Below are 24,164 nucleotides of genomic sequence, written 5' to 3' on the forward strand. Positions count from 1 at the left end.
CGTGCCAGGCTCACGGTGAGCTCAGCTGTAAGCACTTTTCACATGTTCCTTACCCAACCCTCACAATAATGCGGTATCTGCATTTTTACTTCCTCCACAGGATATAGTGAGGATTAAATGAGTTAATGTCTATAAAGCCCTTCACACAATGCGACATTTGGAGACCTCAGCAAACGTTAGCAACAATAATAATAATGTAATAAGAATATTACATTTTAGGTGGTTGCTAGAAGGTGGTCCCCAAATCATTGTAATAACTGCTGTAAGAGAGGTGTAAGCAGAAGGCTGAGAGGGTTCAGAATAGGGTGGGAGTATATCTAACACAGCGAGGTGAGGACATCCCCAGAGAGGTGGGCTTGGAGCTGGGCTTTTCAGGAGGGATGTGCGACTGCAAAGGCATGAGAGTGCAGGCAGCAGCATGGGACAGGTGACTGGGACAGGGACCAGGGAGCAGGTCAGTGCTGGGCATGTTTGGGTCAACTACGACTAGAACGGAGGAAACATAGAAGTCAAGACAGAGAACGTGGGTTGCATGGTGGAGCACCTCCATTTCATTCCAAGAGTTGACACTGAATCTGGTTGACAAGGAGGCCACTGGACGATTGTAAGTGGTGACGGCCATGGTCAAAGCTGTTTGCTTCTTGAACGCAGTGGTGCTCCAAGAGTTAACCAGGAAACACATAAAATATTGGCAGAGACATCGGTCCAGGGATTTAAAATGAACTCAGAGCCAGGACACTGTCCAAAGTGGATGCGAATTTGGCTTTAAGAATGAGGATTAGATCAGACCTAAAAACCCACAGGGGCCAGATTTAGCTGGTCTGGTCCCTGCATCAACGGCAGTGCCAATATTTTATCTGTTTTAAAGGTGATCCCACCCATCTTGCTCCTGCCTTTCTGCCTGATAGAGACAAAGTACCACCGGCACAGAGCACACACCTGAGACAGAGCCACGCTGGCGATGTTTCTGTACAACTTGCTGCTAAATGGCAGCATCTCCTCCCTGCTCGCTGTTACTTCTAAATGGGGCAAAAAGTGATTCAAGGACAGTTAATTCCTTGTGTACTACTTGTTGCTTTACAGAGCCATAGTGCTGTCATGTGGCCCCTGTCCTCTAAAAGCTTAGAGTCTAGTGGAGAAGCTAAAGGATGAGCCTAAATAACCCGTGGTGACCATCATAAATAACTAAGATAAAATGGAAAGGGGGTGAGAGCATCTGAGATGGTGTGGACATGGTGCTTAGGGGGCGAAGGGGTGCAGGTGATAATGATGGCTTTTCTTTGGAGAAGGACAGCATGTATCAACCCCCTTATTTTGTCCTTTATAACTTGGCCCACCGTCTACCGTGTGCTGTTTGGTAGAGTGTCTTGAAGTCGGAGAGACCTTGGTCTGAATCTTGGCTCCACTTTTACTAGCTAGGTTCCTCTGTTGAATTTTCTGAGCTTCTTTTCCTACAAATGGTGATGATTATTGCTTCCCTTACATAGTTGTTATTGGGGTACAAACAGGCAACGTATCAGGTAGGATATGCAGATACTATTGTCTGCAAGTAACAGAAAACCCAACCCAAACTGGCCAAAATAAGGAATTTGCTAGCTTGTGAAAGAGGCACTTGAGAGGGGAGTAGCTTCAGGGTTGAGCCATCTTGTCCAGGAACAAGCTCTTTCAGTCTCTCTTCTGCCATCGACAGTGGCAGCTTTCCCTAGACCTACTCCACTCATGTTTGTAGCATGGATGTCAGTGTCCACATGTCCTCATCTATTTCTGCTTCAGCTGGGCTAATGTAGGCCAGTGTTTTCTTCTGAATCAGGAGTAATCATCATGGGTTCCTGTGTGAGCAGCTGGAAAGCTGTGTGACCTTTGGTAAGATGCATGACCTCTCTGTGTCTATTTCCTTATCTATCATGAATTTCATGATAGTACCTACCTCATAGGGGTCGTGTTAGAATTTTATAAACAATGGTTACCTTAGATCAGTATATTTTCTTCAAACCATCTGCAGCAACTTATTAGTAAACGATGAAAGAAATTTAGGGGATTGTGGCTATTTTGAAAACCACAAAGAAAGGAAACGAAATAGAACAGTAGTGAATAGAGAATCCCAAAGCATGTTGCATATGACAAAGGTAAATGATGTTTCATGAAACTTTTATCTAAGTTTTATACATATTTGTGCATGTATTATTGGTGATTAAAAACTTATTTCATGAAATTGGTTCATGAAAATAAAAAAGTTGAGGAACATTAACTTGGGTGAATCAGAGTGAATGTCGGAGGCTGGGTTCACTCTTTTAAGCAGGGCATTGGGAGAGAGGAGAAATCAACACTGATGAGAAATACAAATTGCAGACCCTTCGGTAGGGTTTCTCAGGTGCCAGGCATCAGTTTGTAAACTTTACCTATGTTACAGCAACCAGATGAGTTAGGCATCTTTATTCACCCCATTTTCTAGAAGAGAAAACTGAGGTAGAGAAGTTACTTAGACAGTTTCACACAGCTAGTAGTGATGGAGTGAAGTTTAAGCCCACGCTGCCTGGTTCGGGAGCCCACGTGTCTCTACTGCCGGACACGGGGAGTCACGTTCAGCGTCCAGGCGCATTACAGCAAGCCCTCCATATGTGGTGACTGGCTTCAGGAATCTTATCTTGGAAAGACCAATCTGCAATCACAAAAAGCCCCTCCTTCATGGTCCCTTCCAGCCCGAGGATTTGTAGCAAGTCCTTGGAAGGGAAAGAAGCTTTGAGTTTGTTCCAAGTCACATGCTTAATAAAGCGCGTACCATGCAGTCCTCAGAAGAACCTTTAGAGCACAGCCACATTTTGAAAGGATATGTGTATGTAGTGGGGGGCACTGGTCATGGACAAAGGCAGTTTCCTCTGAAACAGACCACCTCTGTCACCCTGAGACGTGTTAAGTACTGGTTTCATGGCACGTCCAGAAACACATGGTGCGAGCCACTGAGAGCTTGGGGTGGGTGGAGGGTCAGTGTGAATCTGGTGTTTAAAAGGTGCTCTGATCTCTTCCAGGCATGTTTGGAAGGGAAACTGAAGGCTGAACAAAGTGACCTTCATGTGCCCTGGGGTAGGGAGGAGCGACAAAGAAACACCCTGGAAGGGCCTGACCTTATTTTATATAGGGCCGGCTTGGTGCAGCTAATCTAATACAGCAGAGAAAACAATTTTTAAAAAGCATCCCAAGAGGACTAATAAAATGGCTTTGAATTTCATTACATTTGAGTTGGAGGCGCTAATTCAATTAGCCACAAAATGAGAATTTTCCAATCCCTTCTGCTTGAAGCAATTGTGAAGATAGACTTTCACTGGAGGAAATGCGTGGGCTGCCCCTGGCTCCAGTCTTCCTCCTGAAGGAACACAGTCCTCGTCCAGCTTCTGCACCTTTGCTTTTCTCCCCTGTGGGAAACCGTGGGGAGTGAGGATGGCCTCGGGAACAAGAGCATAGACCTCGGTCTGTTCTCTTGGGTTCAGATCTCAGCTCTGCCATTGTTCTAGGTGTGTAACCTTGAGTAAGCTGCTTAACCTCTCTGAGCCTCAGTTTCCTCACCTGTAAAGTGGGGTTAATGAAAGTAGCTGTCATAGTCCTAGGGCAATTACAAGTATTAACTTCGTTGACCTACGGTAAGGCATGTAGAAGTGTGCCCGGGACACTGACTCAGGGTTTGCTGTTGTTCCTGAGGGCTTGCCACGTGCGAGGCACCGTGCGGGGGTGCTGTAGCTCTGGGGGTGATTGGGGCAAGATTCCCACCCCTCACTTCTTGGTCTGTGGTCATGCAAGTAGAAGAGAATCCTCACACACGCGGTCAGGGCTCGGACATGGCCGATGGGCTGAGGAAGCCACAGTTGTTTTGGGAAGCTATGGGGAAGGCTTCACAGAGGAGGTGACCTTGAGCGGGACAGATAAATAGGAGGCTGCATGGGCAGGGGAGTGGAGGGGCCATGCCAGACTCAGGAATAGCATGTCCCCAAACAGCTCTTGCCTGGCTATAGTGTGTCTGGGGATTGGTGGGCGTTTGCCGGGGGGGGAGGTCAAGGGTTTGTGGGGTGGACGGGTGAGGTATGAGGCTGGAAGCTCCCATGCGGCAGGCAGTGAACAGGACTATTCATTCTGGGGAGACAAGATGGTTCCATTACATTAGGATTTCTGTGAGCTTTACAGAGTTCAGTAATTCTTGTCTAGCTTTTTCCTTGGACAGAGGACTTCAAGTACTTTTGGAGAAAGCTCATTCCATAGCTAAACAGTCATGTCTTCGGGTTGACACTGGATCTTCCGTTGGTGGCTGCATGGTGATCCCACCCCCCACACATGGGGAATTTACTGTTCTGTTTAACAGGATTCTGCGCGAGGAACAGAAAGAAAATATTTGCAGTTTGTTATTCCTAAACCTGCTAAATTGTTAAAATCACTGTAACGATCGGGTGTGCCCACGGGGCATGTGGTTTTTGACTCTGGCAGAATGTGCTGTTTTGGAACTGGAGTTATTCTCTTCAGCTTTTTCATTTGTCAGCTTCACAGTTTGCTACACAACCTTTACTTGTAAATGGATCATGTTCTAAAAATTCATTAAGTCAGTTGTTTGGACCACAGATTGTAAACAATATAATTGGTTGTTGGGTCTCTAGGCAAGTCCTCCAACTCTTAGCACAAAATACAGCTGAATAGTACCTGCTATTTACTAAACAAACAATGCAAGTGTAATACTATACTTTTGGTTTTGAAAAAATAGGAAAACAATAACAGTGAGTAGAAAGTTTGTTTCTACTCTGTTTAAAATTTGTATCAGCCTTGCTGGATTCCTCCTTGACTGTCTATGAGGCACTGGGGATGCAGTCTCTACTTGGAGCCTGAAAACCATCCTGTGAGGTCAGTGCAAATGAGGAAGTGGCCCTTCAGAGAGGCAAACTGGCTTGTCCAAGGACACACAGCGCTTGTCAAAACTTTTTTTTTAAAGGTACAATATAAGTGGATGATGAATTTACCCTCACAATGTCAATTACGTAGAAATCTCGCCACGTTTTAATAGAGTTTTGGGAGGGGGATGTACGTTCTGAGAGGACAGGATCTTGCAACTCATTGTCTAAACTATTACATATTTATTGAACTCTTACTATTTCTATTTTATGGTGGGGGGAGCAGGTAGAGAATCATAGATATTTAAAGCATGGTTTCTGGTCTTTATTAGTTGTTGTAGAGGTAGAAATTGTAGAGTAAAAGGTCTCTTATCTAATCTAGGAGTTTGTTGGTTAACCCCAAATCACGGTTTGAAGTAATAACTAGCACAAAAAACACGCATGCCTTAAACATCAACTATCACAATGTCTTTCTAAGTAAACCAATTTAGCCAAAATCGGTCAACGCCTTTGGACGAGATAATAGAACAAGCAGGTTGTTTTATAGGAGGATAAATAAATCTTGCCATTTCCAGACGGCGACAGGAGAAAAAAAATGAGGAAATGCTAGATTGAGGTTATGTGACAATGAAGCAATCATTCGCTAAAACAGAACATCTTCCTCAGGCTGTGACAGCAGCTTTTGCAGGCTTTAGTATCCTGTAATTTTTAATTTGCAGGAATACTCCTTAAAACCGGGGCCCCTGCCTTATTTTTTGTAGTCTCTTGCAGTGAGTCCAGTCCTGAGCACATAGTGCTGGATAAATGTGTGACAAATGAATGAGAGGATAGCTGAACAAATATTAGTTATGTTAGTAGAATATCCTACATCTGAGATCTAAAGGATCAGCTCGCCTTTCTACACGTTGAACTGTCTCCCAGGGATGGCCTTAGGCCTTGGGAGATGTGAGAATCTGCTTGGGCTGAATTTCCAAATGACACGGCCAGATTTCTTAAAAACGTATTTCTAGTCCATCGCATTATGCACTCTGTTACGATCCTTGGTTGTCTGTCTGCCCATTATGACAAATCCTCATGGAGCAAATACCTTCTGCACAGGGACAGGTGCCAAGAGGAAGAGGCAGAATTCCACCCCCGACCTTTAAGTTTGTTGGTTTTTGAGGAATTCTGAGGATTCTAAAAGGGACTGCAGACCACTTTAATCCTACCCCTAGGTTTTTCCTGGAATTTATCTTTTCCTTCTGTGGTGCATTTAAACTCTATTGTTCCCAGTGTGTTTATTTGTAAAATGGATTTAATTCTGTTCTTGTAAAGCCTTTAGAAAGGTCTGTCGGGGCGTGCAGGGGCACACAATACTGAAGAATGATGGTAGAGTTTTAAAAGAGATTTATTTGACCCCGAGGCCAAGTGGCATAGCCTGCAAAGGTGATAAATCTTGCAAATAAATAAACAAATAAATAAATAGACATACACGCCTTCAAGGAGGCTGCCAGCCAGTAGGCAGTGCCGCAGTTGGCGTTTACTTTTACAAGAGCACTTGTTAATCCCACATGCTCGGGACAGTTATAAAGGTTTCATTTCCTCCCCAGACCTCGGTCCCCCCCGGGTGTGTGGAGTGGAGCACTTTATTTGAGACTGGAGTCGTGAATGTACTCCCTGCAAGGTGATGACTTCATGTATATTGATATTGCCAGTAGGGGGTCTGTTTTCTTTCTTGTGAGGCTGTGATCCTTTGAAGTGAGGAACCACGACTATCACACACTTTGCACAGAGCTTTGTGCGTCGAATGTGTTGGGCAAACACGTGTTATGTGAAATGGAGAAGGTCCTGCTCACTGCGGATCTCCAGCACTGAGCATCGTGCCAGCACATGGGAAGTACTTAGTGAACACTGGCCCAAAGGATGAGTAAATGAACGAATGGGGCAGATCACAGTTTCGGCAGGCGTTTCTATCGTTAGTGCCCTTGCGTATCGGGAGCAAGGCAACATCAAAGTCTTAGTTTCTAGAGTGGCACATTGCCATTGTTGGAAAAACTCAGGGTCAGAACTTATCTCAATGAGATAAAGTAAAGAGGGAGGACTAGAATGACTAGAGCAAGAGAAGAGAGAATAAGAAACACAGATGTCAAACATATCTATCTGCCTGTCCATCTGCTTGCCTGCCTGCCTGCCTATCTATCTATCTATCTATCTATCTATCTATCTATCTATCTATCTATCTATCTATCTATCCATCTGTCAAACAAGCTGTTGAAATTTATCAATCAATGTGGAAAACTTTATAATAGACATCTATCTATCTGTCCATCCACCCGTCTGTCTAGTTTTCACCTTTTTCCTGGAGCTTAGACCCCTAGGTCAACTGCTGCCAGACATTTCTACTTGCATGTCTGCTGACAGCCCGCTGGTAAAAAGTAGATCTATCATGGTCATTATTCAAATCAGTGCCTCGAGGGCTCTGTCTCTCTGTCTTGTTTTGACTTTCTGAGCTTGAGAGAATTGAGGAAAGGTCTTCCTAGGGCTAAATCTCCCCTTGCCCCTTTTGAAATAGTTGAAGTGTCATAAGGAAAGGTCATATTTCTCAGGAATCTAGTCCTTCACTACCATTGACTATGCGGCCTTGGGAAAGGCCCCCAGTGGCTTGTGCTTCAACGTCCACATCTATGAAGAGGGAGACAGTGACACCAGCGAGGCCTGAGATCATGTGCCATTCAGGACAATGTTCTGAAAATGGTAAAGTTCTACCTAAGTTAGTTCTCAGCGCTGTGGCCATCATCTTACCATCTCCAGCACTTTATCCCCTTTGCCACCGTCTGCCCTCAGCTCAGGCATCAAGATGAGAAACAGCCAGCGGAGTGGGTGACTTCTAGGCGGCAGCAAGGTGCCATTTTCCAAATGTGTATAGTGCGTAGGTCAGACCTTCTTTGCACGTTGTAACTTCAGAGGAAACTGAGTGGGGGGGGGGCGCTTCTCTCTCTTGTTGTACTGGGACCTCTTCTGGGCTTGGGGACTCCTGCTCCCACTGCTGCCGTGGAGCCTCTGGGCTGTAAAACGTCTCTGGGGAACAGGTGAGGAGTCTTAGTTTAACATAGTGAGCAGGTGGCCCTGGTGAATAGCATTTTGTGGAAACTGAAACACCATCAATTGTAAAATACACCATTATTTCAAAAATCAAGAAAAGGAAAAGTGCCACCAGTTTTAAAGTTATGACACATCATTGATTATAAGACGCACCCTTACTTCAATGCTGTTAAAATGTGAAAAATGAATGAGTGTTGAGAACTGGTCAGAAACAGTGGAGCCGTTGCAGCAAGAGTCGGCTTCCGGTCCTCCGAGCCCCAGCCCTGCGGGGCCCAAGGGCCGCCCGGCCCTCCTCCCGCCCCAGCCTCCTTCGCAGACCTGTGTGTCTGAGCACCCCTGTGCTGCGGGGGGACCCGCGGCCCCCTGCTTCTCCCCAGGCAGTGCGAGGAGGCGCTGGTGGGGGCTGAGGGGCCAGTGCACGAAGCCCAGGAGCCCGGGCAGCTTCTTGTTTTGGCTTGGCAACGCCACCGCCTCGGTTCCCTTGTTGCTTCATTAACTCACGGTAAGAAGTTGCCCCACAGGCAGACGCCTCGGAGGCACGTCGCTGGGCACCTGTGTTCTCTTATCCGGAAGCCCTAGAGGGACAAGTGCCCACTTGAAGTTACTCCCAGCCCCAAGGGGCTCCTATCTGGTGAGCGCTCATCTTGTGACATGGACCTGCCAAATGTCACGTATCGGTGACAAGTAACTCAGTGCACCAGGCCTGGGCCCAGAACAAAGTGGTTTTCCTCTTTCTCCATGATAGAAGTCAGGGCCAGAGGTGAGCAGAAGGTTCCAAGCTATTTGCAGCAAAAGGCCTGCTCCCTGCCCTTGTCTGGAGGGTGGGCGGTGGTCACCACGTTCTCGGATGTCACTGCCAATTGAAGACATTTCAGCACCTCTTTTCCTTCAAACGACTTGGGTTTCAGATGGGGAGGTAACCAGATGCTTGACATTTGATGCAGTAATGCTGTGTTGGGCCCTGTTCCTTGACCTTACAAGTCACCTGCTCCTCTTGAGATACTGTTACCCTCAGGGTGAGAGATCAGCTATCCAGGTTTGCTCACAGTACAGGCAATAATGTGCAGCTCAAACTCATGTCACCGTGTAGCGCAGGTCTTCGGGGAGCACAGTTCATTCTGTTACGGCTAGATTACTGGTTAAACGTCTTCCACTGGCATCGGGAATTAGCAGGTTCTGTAGACTGACCCCTGGAAGGCTAGTCCATCTCTCTGTTGTCTCTCTGTCTGCAGTGTAAGCCCCTGCTCTCTAAGCAGGTAAAAGCAAAAGTCTTTTAGTGGTTTCTCTGTATCAATAAGCCCAAACTGCTTAACATGACACTCAGCGGTACTAGGCAGGACTCTTAGCTCAAACGAGCTCAAGTGGAAAGAGAAGTTAATGACTGATGTAGCCAAGAAGTCTGGAGACAGAACTAGAGCGTCAGAGATAGCTGGATCCAGGGGAAATCAATGCCTCGAGGGCTCCGTCTCTCTGTCTGTCTGTCTCTCGTCACCCCCTTGCCCTGGGTCTGTCATTATCATGGCTTCATTTTACAGACATGCTCTTTCCAGATAATGGGGAAGATGAGTGCCCAGATCCAAAATTGGAAAAGAGAGGCATTTGTTTCTTCTGATACTTTTTCATGCATCCAGGGAGGTCTCGACTGACCCTGGTTGGATCTTGTGTTCGCTCCTGGGCCAGTCTTTACTGCCAACCCTGATCAGCTCTTCCCAAGCCATGTGCTCATCACCATGAATGTGGGCACTGGGACATAGTGATGACAGCCCCCCTGGGACCACACATGGTGCAGGGGAAGCAGCTGTCCAAGGGCAATATGGGCGGTGGACAGAAAAAACACCAGATGTCCTCTCTAAGGTCTTCTGTTGTTTGGCCCCTTCCACCTTTCCAGCTCCTCCTAAGATTTTTCTGTAAGCTGTTACTTACCAATCACATTGGACTGTCTCCTTTGATGAACACCTACCTTCACCTTGACACTGTGTTTTCTTTCCATTCACTGTTCCCTGGAATTTCTTCTTCCCCTACACTTGTCCACTTTCTTCTCAGTCTTCAAGCCTTAATGAAAATGCTGCTTCTTTCAAGACTCTTGTGCTTCAGTCCCTCCACATTGCAGTCAGAGGGCTTGGCTGATAGTACTTTCATTACTGAGTCCAAGCTCATACTGCTCACTGCACGACAGGCCAGTAAATCAAGAGATGAGTTGCTGGGGTGAGGAATAGTGACTTTACTCAGAAAGCCAGCAGACTGAGAAGTTGGTGGACTATGTCCCAAAGGGCTATCCCCCCTAAGTTAGAATTCAGGCTTCCTTTATGGATACTAAAAGGAGAGGGGGTAGAGTCCTGGTTCCGTTCAGATTCTGGAGGGGATGTGTTAATTTCTCCCCTCCTGCAGCCAGTCACCGGTGGGCCTGGGCCCTGCGAGCTAAGCAAAGGTGTTTTAGCTTCACACTCAGTACACGGGAGGCAGGGTTCCCAGGGATGGGCCATTATGTACACTTTAGGCTTACAGGCAACATCCTTTAGTGATTAACTCGTAGCAAAACAAATAGAATTCAAAGGTTAAAGTAAAAGCAACAGATCCAATATGGAGTCAAATTTGTTCCTCCTTATTACATTTTTATAGAATGTTTATTCTTCCCTCTATTTGGAGTTACTTGCTTACGTGCCGCAGAAATGTAAGGATTAACCAACCATTTACTATTCTTTCCGTGTCACATTGGAAATATGCAATAAACATTTGTGGGACGGATAAATGTTCTCTCAAAGTCTTTTTTGAGAGGATTCTATGTATTGAATCTACCTCAATACACACTCATACACTGTTCTCAGAGCTTGAGTTCATGTATGTAATATCTGCTAAATGATACAGACACAGGATTTTTGTATTTTGCCAGCCACTCTCTGGGAATAACATTGTTAATTTAGTTACAAACACATTGTGTTACCCAATGACTTTCCTATCTTTGAGTCAGGAGTAGGATGAGTCAGGAATGGGGTTGTGGGAGAAAAATCTGTCAAGCAAAAAAAAAAAAAAGTCTGAGTGGGCTGTAGGATTGAATTTTATCATATCTGAGAAAAGAGCAAAAGCTGGGGGAAGTCGTTGAACAAAATGGGTAAGAATATAACCTCCAGGTTTGAAGTCAGGTCCCAGTGCTTGTTGGCTGTGTGATCTTGGGAAAGTAACCTAATGTCTCTGAACTTCAGTTTCCTTGTAAAATAGAGATAATAGAGTTTTCACATGGTAGGATGGCCATGAAAACAAAACGAGATAATGCATGTAGAGCACCTAACATAGCATCTGGCTTCTAATAGGTACTTCCTCTCTCCAGCCCCAAGGCACCAGCTCCCCACACATACCCCCAAGCTGTAGTATAAATAATTGCATGGTTTTTCTTCAGGGTGGCCGGCCATGTTGGGTGGGGCAATGTTGGGAATGCATTAAGGAATGCTCTTGCTCAGCTCTGATTGTAGTTACCTGGCTAATATTGTCACTATATAATAACCAGAGTGATGTTGTACTGCAAAGATGGAGTATGTGGATGGCTAAAAGCCAGTCCTCTCTGTTGAGACACCAGTGGTGGCAGGAGCATCAGCAATGGGGGACGTGTTTTTATTTCCAGCATCTGAAATGGACAATGAGTCTGCAGAGAGAGGGGGAGAAGCAGCCCCTTTTGTCCAGATGACGCCCAGTGTGTGGAGGCCCCCCGCCCCTGGCTGAAGGAGTTGCATGTTGAGGGAAGAAGACTGAGACATTTTCTGGATTCACTCTGTGCCTATTTATAATGACCTAGTTGTAGGCACTATGGGAAAGGAACCCCAGACTGAGGTCCACTGCTAGAATCACAACAACGCCTGGAACGTTCTCTGATTCTTACTACCCCTCCTATGATACCACGTATAGCATGTATTCAAATGCTTTTCGTATTTATATAGAAGGGCTATGGTGCTTCACTCAGATCAATGTGCAACACATCGGAGAGGAAGACACATATGTGATTCATTTTCTGAAGCCTGAAGTCTAAAGATTTACTTCAGGACCCAGGAATGTCGTGAGGTCAGTTTTGGAAGTGTCTCAGGTGGTGTGAGTATCGATTGGCAGGCTCACCTCCTCTTCCCCTAATTGGCTGTGGGTTTGCATTTCCAAACGGTGACCCACCATGTTAATAGTCTGATGGAATCTTAAGGCGGCAGAGAACGGTTCACTGCTTTACTAGTAAACAGATGGCTGTGAGTACATTTATGCCCCATGTAGCCACTGTGGACACCAGAAGAGAGGCCCTTGGGAGCCAGCACGTCCCTGAATCATAGGGATGTTGGATGGGGTCAGGCTGGGGGCACTTTATAGGTTATCTATGTGGACGCAGTCATTTTACCAGTAGAGACCCAAAGAAGCAATGCTGTTTGCCCAGAGCTTCCCAGGCACTGAGGTTTTCACTTCACCTTAAGGCTGATCACATGGCGTTGCGATGACTTACATATCTGTCTGTTTCCCTATATCGCTTCAGGCAGGAGACTCAACTCGAATTACTTTAAACAAAAGAGAGACTTTATTGGCTCAGTAACCAGAGAGGTCAGCTGGATCCAGAGGCTCCTACGATGCTCTTGGGACCCAGTCTCTCTCCGTTTCTCAGTCCTGCCTTCCCTCTGCTGGCTCCATTACTCAGGCTGGCTTTGCCTGGTGAGGACGAATGGCTGCCAGCGTCCTAGAAATCTACTGCCGTGGGTCCAGATCCAGAGGAAAACAGAGGCCCTTCTCTCTGCTGAACTGGCTCACATTGGCTCTGAACCCCTCCTGAACAAGTCGTGTGGCTCTGACTGGCTGGGCCTGGGCCTGTGGAGCTGGGTGTGGGGTCAACGCTCCCTAAACTCCCTAAACTGAGACTGGAGGAAGGTGGGTGCGCACATGATATTCAGGGTACCATGGTTAGGAGGAGGAAGGTGGAAGCTGGGCCTGCAAAAAAGTTAATAGCCATTGTACTCCCCGACTAGAATTTGAGCTCCTAATAGAGAGACAGTGCCCTGCCCTCTGCTTCCTGGTACCGTGACTAGACTCATACACACGGACTGGAGTGAAGTGCTGGTTTTTGGAAGAGCTGGGCCTGATTCCCAGTGCAGTGCCCTCACCCCCATGCTATCTCCCATTGGTGATGCGGCGGCTTTTGGAAAGGGTTAAAATGGTCTCTGCTTTTAGCGTGTCGTTCCTTCCATTTAAATAGTTTATTTAGAGAACATATTCTGAGTTGGCTGTTGAATGTTGATAGACTTTCTTAATTTTGGCCAATGCACTTTGGAGAGTTGAGCGGCACTCCGGTAACTCTTGGTCACTTACTGATAGAGCACATCTGTGGTTATAGCCGGGCTCTCACTTGGCTCGATGCGCTTACGCGTTTGTATTGGACACATCTCATGAGCTTCCTCAGTTTCCCTCAGCGGTGTCTCTGGCTCTCGGCTGCCTACTCCACAGCCCCGCTGCGGCTTTCATTCTCTGAGGGCCAATACGGTGCTACAGTCTCCGGGCTCTCCCACATGCCCCTGCTCTGATGGAATGCCACCCTGCAGGGCGTGGCTGGGTCACAGGCACCACATAGTACAACAGTGTAGGGCTACCTCCCTATGTGTGCTCTCTGACCGATGCGAACAGGAGATGGATGGGAACTGGGGAGATACATTTTTTCCCCTTCCTCCCTCCGTGGACTCATTGAGGGCCACCGTGGAGCCACGGCCAACATATTAATGCATCTCTCTGCATGGCTTCTCATCCTCCTCACTTCTCTTTTCTTCCACTTTCACTGCCAGGGATCGTACCTCCCAAAGAAAGCCTCAGGACTTCATCCTGCTGTGGGCTCCCTTTCCTGAGAAAGCTGGCCTAACATATTACTTTGTTTTTATGTGACAGTTTCCTCTCACATAAGGTTTTTAAGTTCAAGCATCTTGACTGGCTTTTTAAAAAATGGGGACTCTATTCCTTTCTCTATTTGTAAGGTGGATAAACTGAGACACACAGTGGATGCAACCTGGTCGACATTACAGGCTTAATTATTGACCCACTTAACACAGAGTCCGGGTTTCCTGTCTTCCCATTGAATGCTCTGCTCCTGGTCACAATTTTAGTCTGGATCTGCACATACAAAGTGCAGAGAATAACTGGGACAATTATCTCAGTCATTCAAGCCGGGCAACCAAACCTAAAATAGTTGCACAACTGAGCCCAATGTCTTCACGTCACATTGGGCCTCCGGAAACAGCCAAATGTCATCCGAATCTTCCACTGTGTTATTATAAGCGCTACTGGTGATGGCGGATATATGTTTTTTAAGCAGTTGGTTGCATTTCTTGAAATATTTTGCATTATAGGCCAAATTCCTTTGCTTTTTAACTAATGGAGATGAAAATAAAGTTCCAGTAAAGATAATTTTGACAGGAGAGTAGATGTCATAATTTTAAATGAAACATTTCTGATTTGCCCCTTGGCATTCTATAAGCAGGAAGGGAAGGTTAGTCAGTAAGTGGATATTTTGTGCTCTGGTGTCATAATGATTTTAAAGTGACTTCTTGCCCGTGCTTTGTGGTTTTGTGTTTGCTTAACTGAGGTTTTTAATATTTGAAATTATACTCAAATACTTATATAAAACCAATAATAAAGAGGAATCTATTATTTAAAAAAAATCTGCTGATGGGATAAGTTCCGATCCAAACCTAAAAGGAAAATGTTATTTTTCTGGCCTTTTCCCTGGGTGGTGGTTGACATTTAGGAAGAGGGAGCTGAAATGCCCTGTTTTATGTCAAAGATTATTAAATTAATAATTGTGTTATGGGGGGGGATGCTACTATCTTCCAAGTACCTTAAAAGCACCATTGAGGACTGATGCTCAGAATGCAGTAGCTTGATCTGTTGCAATTTTCAGATACCACGAGGGACATTCATCTAGAAAAGGCAATGCATCAATCTAGCATGCAAGCCATTCTGCACATCAGAAGCCTGAATTGTAAATGTCAAACCGATATTAAGAGCACAGGAGTGTTTTCTGACAGGTACTTAAAAGTACATGTGCGGTGACTGTTCTAGAAAAATAGCCAGTTATGTAAATATTTCAACTCTTGACAGTAGAAGAAACTCAGTTTTAATGAAATGTACATCTAAAAGGACTGAAGAAAGCTTTTAATTTGCTTGATGTTCACAAACACGGCAGGTTGGGGAAGCTGATTTTAGGTTCTTGGTTGGCTCTCAGCTTGGATCTTGATTTTCCCTGTGACCTGACTCATGGAAGAACTGGGAGAAAAGTGAAGACCAAAGATGGGAGATCTTTACCAGGAACTTACACAAAGGCCACAAGGATTTTGTACCATGGCAGGACTATGAAATACTCCTCACATTATGTGGTTGGGAATTAGAGAGAGACAGTGGCTTAACTGTGACATCCTTGTTCTGAGAGACTGTTAAAGGAGTGACATCTTTGAGCATCATGTGTTTGTCTGTGGCTTACATTATTCGCACTTGTCAACCTTTTGGTTGAATTTCATGTTCACATATTCACCTGTAAAATGACTATGAAATAGACCAGGTGTTGACCAACTCTCTTGGAAAAGTGGGCATTTAAAATACTCTGATCAAGAGTATGGAACAAATGAAAACCAAGATGAGTCAGATTCTTTTCTCTCCATTCATTCCATCTCCACAGTCTTAGAAGAAATGTAGAGATTTCAAAAAGCTCCCTCTTCCCAGGAAAGATAAGGAGGTTCCAGAAAGGAATAAGAATTGGCTGTTTCATGTTGTGAACTTGTCAACGCCACGAGATAGAGAAACAAATGGTGAAGGGCAAGAAAACTGAGTTTTGGACCTTGGAACAACATTTTAAAACAAAGATCTCCTGCCAAGGATTCTTGAATATCCACTCCCCTTAAAATTATAATAAAAATAGAGTGAAATTCAGTGAAATAAATTCATTTTCAACATACAAACAAAGCTAAGCTTTTGGTTCCAATTAAAGGCATGCTTCCCCAAGGGCAGGAGAAGGCATTGTGCCTTGTGAGAATTTCCTTTTTTTTTTTTTAACTAACGATTAAACAGCATTTTAGTACAAACTGTTTCAGTTTCTAAATGCATAAAAGGCAATAAAAGATACAAGTTAGCAAAAAAGATGATGGGATGCAATTTGTATGGCGATTCGTTCCTCCAGGCTACAGAGCCCTGTGACGTCCAACCTCATTTTGTTACGAGATCAGCCTTTTCTCGTTACTTAGTTTAGGCATTAATCAGATGTCAACATATTGAGAAAAGTCATCTGTGACTGGCTTGTTTTCGTGCGGTGCCCATTCATCTTTTGGGCTCTGCGGCTTTCTTAACCCAGCTGAGGAGTGGATGCTTCAGGGCTGAGTCATTATTAAACTTAGTAACAGGCTTAGCCATCTTTCTTTCTCATCTCTTCTTTTGTTTTCTCCCTTTTCCTTCCGTTTATTCTCCTTCTATATTTAAGAACAAAACAAGTGTTGAAATTACAGGGATTTTTTTTTAAATCAGTCAATCTTATAAAAGAAACAAGATAAATCCTAAATATTTGGATTCTATTTATAATCCACTGCTATTAAAGGGCACTCAATACTGAATACTCTCGACCAGGGTTACTTTTACCTTTAGATTTGCTTTTCTTTGCTAAGTTCCTTATTAAGAAGCCAGTTTTCTCCTGTATGATGATGATTCTAGTAAAGCCATGATATTATAATCCGGGGGGTCTGGGAAAGTAAAGCAAGGCTTAACGTGCAGTGTATCTTTAATCCCTCGTCTAAGATCATTGCTGAGGACTTAACATGGAAAAATTTAGCCTTGTTCCTGCTTTGAGATCTGACAGCTGTCTCTGCACTTTTAATAGATCAGTTCTATTCATCTTTTCAAATGAGCTTTTCCAAAATGCTTCTGGGAAGTGCTAAGAATATACTTCTCATATGTAAGTTTGTTATTTAAGGCTGATATATTGGATTTTTCCCCCAGTCAGTTATTTTTGGTTATTCTGACACTTTCTGTACCCCAGTTCCTTCAAAGTTTTCTGTTTTATCAGGAGAACTGTATAGGTGGCTGAGAAAATGGTGGCTAACTTTAAGAATAATGTGGTTTTACACACTTTTGAATATGGGTATATGTGATCTTTTAGACCTTTGGAGCATTCCAGGGAACATGGTGGAGCCATCTTCTCCAGATCTGCCCCAGTGAAGGCTAGAGGTGGTCATTCAAGTCCCTACTCTGTATCCCTTCTGGAGAGGGACTGTAGGAAGTAACGATCAGCACAAGGTGACATGCTATGCATTTATATTTCTGGCTCAGAATTTTCCCAAGTTGCAGTGTGGGGGATGAGCTAGGTATTTTATGTCAAGTGCCTCTTACTGAGCCTCATGATTTGCTTGGAAGTGAAAACAAAAGATAGAAGAGTGGTGTTTGTGATGGATTTTACTCTTCTTTTATGTCTATGAAAGGAAACATAAAAGGAGGAGGCTAGTTCACAGTTGGGACAATCCACTCACACAGCGAGAGTGAATTGTCTGAACTTATGAAGACTAAATAGTCTTTTTATTTCAACTGTTTATCCCATTGATATTGAACTGTACCAGATTTGGTTTCAGATTATCCCCAAGGTTACAGGTGGGAAAATGTAAGAATAAACCATTCAAAGAAGATACTACTCAATGGATGTCACGCAGAAGGAAGGAAGCATCACTGTTGTTGAGGGTCCAAAGGACCATCTAATTCTTGCTAGCACCATGAAAAGAAATTCAGGATGGGCACAGTGCCTAATATAATAGATGCTGGAACATGAGGCCAGGGAGGACTATGCAGAATCCAAGGTGGGTGCAAATAGTAGGGAATTCCTTGAGACGATTGTAAACAAAGACAGTTGTCTTTCCAGCACTGACAATTCCAGATTCAGATCTTATACCACTGAGCCTTCGACTGAGAAATGTTTGAAAACCATTTTCTATTGTAAGGCCAGCAATGTGAGCATCTCACAATACTGGACCTTAAATCCTTGTGAAAAACCACAGAGCAAAGGGATGAGGTAACAGGACGTTGGATGGTGACATGGGGCCCTGGGATAGGCTTCCAGGTCACCGTCCAGCATCCAGGAGCTCCAAGCATCTGCTCATCTCGGGCTACTCCAAGTGGAGTTTTCAAGGTCACCCATCGTGAGCAAAATGCTCCCAACATCTTTTGAACCAGTAACGGAGGTCCCTTTGTGGCGATGCCCGCAGGATGTTGGAGTTCTTTGTGTGCATCTCTGCCTGCCTGTTCAGTCCCTTAGGTTGGTTTCCGCTCTACCACAGGAGCGAAAATGCGCAGTAGTGCAACCAAGGACCAGCAAAGCAGTTTGGAAATGTTCACTCATTAGTGCACTGTTAGTGCCTCCCACGACTGCTGCAGTTCTGTTGGTGCAGATGGCGGAGGGCTGGCTCCTGAGCTTGTCTTCCTGAGGCTGTAGAGCAGGAAGATGACGATCAAGTTAGCCTCTCTCTCATTATCCTGTCCATTTGCTCCTCTGGATATACTCCCACTGCCTAAAATCTGGCCAATTCTGAATTACCCCAGGCATTGTCCTTGAGTAGGTGATACATATCTGAGGTCTGGCATCTGGGTGCCCGAGACCAGTGTGTTGCTGTGTGAACAGGTTTCAGCCGCCCAGATGGAGCTGATACTCAGGAAGTGTAGGACCCCAGCGGGGCTTTCAGAATGGAGGTGGAAGGAAGCGATAGAAAAGAGATAGACGTCACGGCCCTGGGAGCATGGAGACAGCTTTATGGACCTGTTCTTCCAGGGTTTGGCTAAACATTTTGTACGGTTCACGTGGAATGTGTGAGGCACTGTCATCCCCCTCCCTGACGTGAAGCAGAAATGTTGCAACACGATGGCCCGGCTGTGGCGCTTGCCAGCCGCGCTCTCCAGTGCTCCGTGTGGTGCTAAGTGCTTTAGTTACCATTTGGAAGTAGCTCCCAGTGTGAAAAGACTGCCAGGGGAGCGGCAGCCAGCCTAAACGCAGCCTTCGTGGGACACAGGGAGACAACCGTGCATCTTTGCAGGTTGCAGTGGAGGCTCTGAGTTCCCTCCGGCTCTCAGGCAGAATCTGGAGAGTAGACACAGGGAAGGGGAAAGGAGGCAGTAGGGGGATTTGCCCCAGTCAAGCCAGGAACCTTGGGGACCCTCCTTTGTGGTCTTGGGTCTTCAGTGTGATCAGCTGCGGCCCTGGAGTCTTTGGGGCAAACCCAAGTTAGCTTGTGAGTCTGGCCTTAGGGAAAGCAGCGAATAAAGCAGAAAAATGGAAGAGTGGGAAGTGGTTGCTTGGTGCTGAGTTTGGCTTAGAGTTTAGAGCCCCATGGGAGCCTCTGGGCTCCAAGCAGAACTCAGAGGGGACTGAAACCCACAGGAACCCAAACAAGGTTAAGGCTTGGCAGGAAACCGTCGGTGGGGCCGTGTGGCTGCTCACACAGCCTGGCCCAGGCAGGCCTTTCAGGGGGCTGAGGCACCTTTCACCACAAATCGCGTTTCTTTGGACTCATTTGAACCAGTCATTGAATGTTTTCAGTCAGGATTTCAGTTTTCCCAGAAGCAGAACCCACTTCTGACACCCAAGACCGTGTCCTTGGCCGGCGAGTTATTATTTACCCCCTCGGCCCAACCAGGTGAGGAAATCTGGGCTTGTTTTTGTGAAGAAATTTACTCTGGGGTTGAGGCGATGTGGGGGTTGGAAAAGGAAAACATGAACAGAGATTTGGAGCCCAGCCTCTCAGGCTGAGCTGGGTGAGCCCCCCGCCCCGCCCCGTCTCTGTAACAGTCCTAGAGAAACCGCGGTGATGGCGTCATAGCAGCTGCCGAGGGCCTGACAGACAGTTTCCGCAGCGCTACATGAGGCCCTTTGGTGTCCCTGTCAGGAGATTGGCAGCTGAATGACACCAATGAGGCCCGGCCTGTATTCCCTCTGGGAACGCCGCCCTCCCTGATAGACAGAAGGCAGAGAGGAGGATTGTTTTTGAACCTGAAAAGAATCCCCCTTTTGCCTCCCTAAAGCTCATGCCCCTACTCTCCACAGCTCTATTTTCCCCTCCCCCCGACACTTTTTTTTAAAGGTGTTTTGTTCCAGAGCAGTTACAGAGCTTAATGGAACTGAATGACTTTTACCCTTCACAATGTGTCAGTCAAAAGCCCGACTCCGGGGCTGTTAAATAAAGTCCTTTCAGAGGCAGACCGGAGAGGAATGTGTCAGTCAGGCAACAGACCCCGTTGTGTTTTCATCTGTCAGAGGGGTGACGGGAGAGCGGGGGGGCCCCAGGAGGGGCGAATTCCCAGCAGCCGCTAAGAGGCCTTGACAAATCCAGGTGTGGAGCCCAAATGTCACCCAATCACCCGCATTCTTGAGGGGCGGGCCCAGGGCCCCCAGGCACTCGGCTTTGCAGTCAACTATGAGATGTTTGGGCAAACTTTCAGCACAGGTTTCGTACTAAGCATTTTTAACATAAAGCCAACCACTAAGTGCTGGGTATGGGTCCAAGGCATGGCTTTCAAATTAATACACCGCTTAGCGGCGAGCCCTGCAGACAGTAATCCTCTGGCTGAACGGCCTTCAGGTAGACTCCAATTCCAAACCAATTTTGTAGAGCCACTTGCATTTTTTTCTAATACTTTCCCTTCACATTATATGACAATCCATTAATCTTGCCCATTAACTTCAAATTGCTGGGCAATTTTTTTTTTTTTTGGAGGGTTCTCAACAGTTGCTTTTGTTCTCTGTGGATTCAGAGCTTTACCTTAAAAATGTCCACCGTTAGACATGCTAACAATCTACTCCTTCTGTTTCATGACATTTCCTTTAAGTGCTTTAAAAATAAATAGAGAAGGATGAGAGTGGGATAAAGGAGGTGGAGGCCATGGAGACACTGAGCTTGAAACACACAGGGCTTGTTCTCATCAGCGGGCTACCCACCGCCAGACAGAGACTTCTTCCCGGGGCTGAAATTCTAGGTGTGCAGGCGGGAGAGCCTCCCACGACCTGGACCTGGGTGAGTGGGTGGCTTGCTGGTGGCCATGGGGCTGGCAGGAGAGGAGTCTGCAGTGTCTCAGCTCTGACGGTTGTTTTGGCTCCGAGTAAATGTGGGCATGTTATTTATTACTTGCTTGCTTTCTTCCCGCTCCTTGGGAGATTGTGCATAAAACAAAAGGAGTTTCCGCCTCTTCCTCAGTTTTGTTTTCTTTTTCCCTTTGACGTGCTACCCTCCACCTCCCAACACACTATTCCCAAGATAGGCGTGTGGAGTCAGCACTGATTCTGTCCCCCTCCTTTTCCCCTTTACATCCCAAGCCCAGATCCAGGTATTGGGGTGTCCATCTGCTAACTGGTCCTGGGGCCCCTCGGGATCCTCAGTGTACGTTTGTCGGTATGTGAGGCAAGGAGGTTCCTCCATCTTCTCGCCTTCCTTCCCTCTTTAGCCAGAACGTAGACCGTGTGTTTTCTTCTCTCCAGGTGTTGTGTGGCCAGCATAAGCCGGTTTTAGAGTAAAATGAAATTTCGGAGGGCCTCTGGCATGGGCTGGTAAACCCTGTCCAGCTGAGGTGCTCCTCAACACAGTTAGAATAATTTGCACATTCTGTGTTAGCAAAGCTAAGTATTTCCCAAAGAGATGGGTTTTCAGCATTTTGCCACAGTATACAAGATTCTAGGGTCAAAATAGGCTACACCCGAACCGATGAGCAGCAAACAAAGCAGAACAGCCCATTTCTGCTTTGGGGCAGAGAACACACTTCTTTTCCCTCTGCTGATCAAGTGCCTCGGGCTGCCTTCCAGCCTCCTGCCCCTCCCATTGTTTACGGGGGACTCGGGGAGATTTTAGGCCCGTAGAAGACTTCATGGGAACAATATTCCTCTCGAATATTAATGAAGTCTTCAACTTAGGTCCTAGAAATACATGCTCGGAGGCTTCCTGAGTCCATCCTTCACTGATTATTAATGATCTGCCACACTTAGAAAAAAAGCCACGTCTCGGCTCACTTTCTGCCTGCCTTCCCTCCCTCATCCTAAAGCAAACATTGCATCAGCGGCACTGCTGGGAACACAGGAGCCTTCTGCACCAGGGGAACAGTTTTTGCTTTATGCCTGAAACTGAAAATAGACGCCATGGCTTCTGTTTTTATAATGGATGGCTACATGAAAACTTGCAAGCCAAAGCGTACCGCTTTTCAGAATGGGAGTGTGTACCCTAGTGGGGACAAAACATTTTTTGAGAAAGCCCGCATTCTTTCAAATTCTCCATAGGCACAGGAAGTTGTTCTGGTTAAAATGCAAATAAACAGAGGGACACAAACTCTAAGCCAAAAATAAACCCAAATTTGACTTGTTGGTCTGGCAGTCCCTAAATTCAGTCAGTGAAAGCACAATTAGGGGCAAACAGTTTTTCATCTTTCCTGGGCCATTTCCTTTCCCTGTGGGTGGGGAGAGGAGGCAGAAGCCTGTTGATAAGTCATGCTCCTGTCACCCAGGGCTGACATCTTGGAATTGGTTTGCTTGTGCCCACATCTGACCAAGACCGCCTGTCCACTCAGTTCCAGGTACGGTCAGGCGTGGTGTGAGGGTGGGTGGACACAACACTCATGGATCGGCCATAATACATCTCTCAGCCTCATACTTAAATGGCTCTTGTTAAACATCTGTCCAGCTGGGTTTTCATTCAGATGGCTGCTAAATCTTTTGTCTTGGATGGATGCTATAAGGGACACAGTTTCCTTCCTGGAGTGGTATATGGAAGCAACTAAAAGCTACATTTGAAGCCTGGTTAATAATGCTAATTCATTCTACTTTTTTGGACTGATTTCGGTTCAAAATTCCTTTGAAAAAGTCTTACCATTTTAACATCCAGCAACATTAGTGCCAATTCTACAATAACACACACATCTGAAGATCTCAAAACCAGATTCCCAAAAAGCCCGAGGAGTTGTCTGTGCAGGCAGGGCTGGGGGAAACGGGACGAGAGTCTGTCAAGCAGCACGTCAGTGACTGGAGGTTGGAAACAAGCTCCGAACCTTGGCCACCTGCCGGTCCAGTTCCTCTGTCGTTAGTTCTTACACGATTTTTAGTCAAATCAGATAAACTTTACCATTAGTTGTTTGAGATAATAATCCTAGTAAAGATAATTACTAATTATAATGTTGATTGGACGTTACATTATCAGTATAATAATAATAGTAGTATGTCCTAGGTGCTTTTCACAACACTTCTATATACATTAGCTTGTTTAAAAGACAAAAATCCACTGTTTTGGGCAGGTTTATGGTGGTTAACAGTGTGGCATCTGGTGACAAACCGCCTGTTTTCAAATACTGGAACTGCCACTCACCACGTGTGATCCTCGACTATAAAACAGGGGTGATAATAGTGTGCACTTCCCAGGGCGCTGTGTAACTACATGAATTCACACACAGGAAGCTCTTAGAACTGCAACTGGCACCTCGTAAGTGCCGTGTGAGTGTCACTACTTATTATTGCTTTGTTCCACTGCGTGTCGCCTACATTGTTAATTCAAGGGGTATTTTCAACCAGTGAGGAAGAGCAGTCTTTATCAATAACATTTAGCAACCTCCGTTACTCCCACCACCATTCATCCTTCAACCCGGCATTCTGTTGGTGTATAAAACAGCCCAAGGCTGGCAGCGGTGAATTTCTGGTGAACGAGTGGCTTTTAAACACCTTCCGGGGAAAGCTCACTTGAGAGCAGCTCTCCTGGAGGGGAAGGCGCTCCTGAGGAGCCCAGGGCGGCCTCTGACCCTGCGGACCCAGTGCGGCTGGTCTTCTTGCCTTGCCGTCTCCGGAGGGCTGGGCCCGGCCCCTGAGGGCTGTGTTCTTCCAAGATGTCTGACTCCGGCCTCATTAAGCCTGTCTTGGTTTTCCCCCAGGCTCTCTCCGTCCTCACGCTGAAGTGCCACGGCAGGATATGAAAGTGGCCTCCTCTGTGAAGAAAGTAGTCTTGAAATTAGAGAAGACCTCTTAGCAGGGCACACAGAGGAGCATGGTTGCCCAGTGAGGGCATTCTTGAAAACCAAGACCCCCTCCCTCACCCACCCTGGGACGTTCTCAGGCCGTCTCACACGGTGGACACGGTCACACCCTTTGGGCTTCAACCACAGCTGTATTCTGCCGGGACACGGTGCCCACTGCTTCCTAATTGCTACCAGATCTGCCACTTTCCTTCCAGGAAG

This window comes from Camelus bactrianus, chromosome 7, assembly GCF_048773025.1.
Source record: "Camelus bactrianus isolate YW-2024 breed Bactrian camel chromosome 7, ASM4877302v1, whole genome shotgun sequence".
Lineage (NCBI taxonomy): Eukaryota > Metazoa > Chordata > Mammalia > Artiodactyla > Camelidae > Camelus > Camelus bactrianus.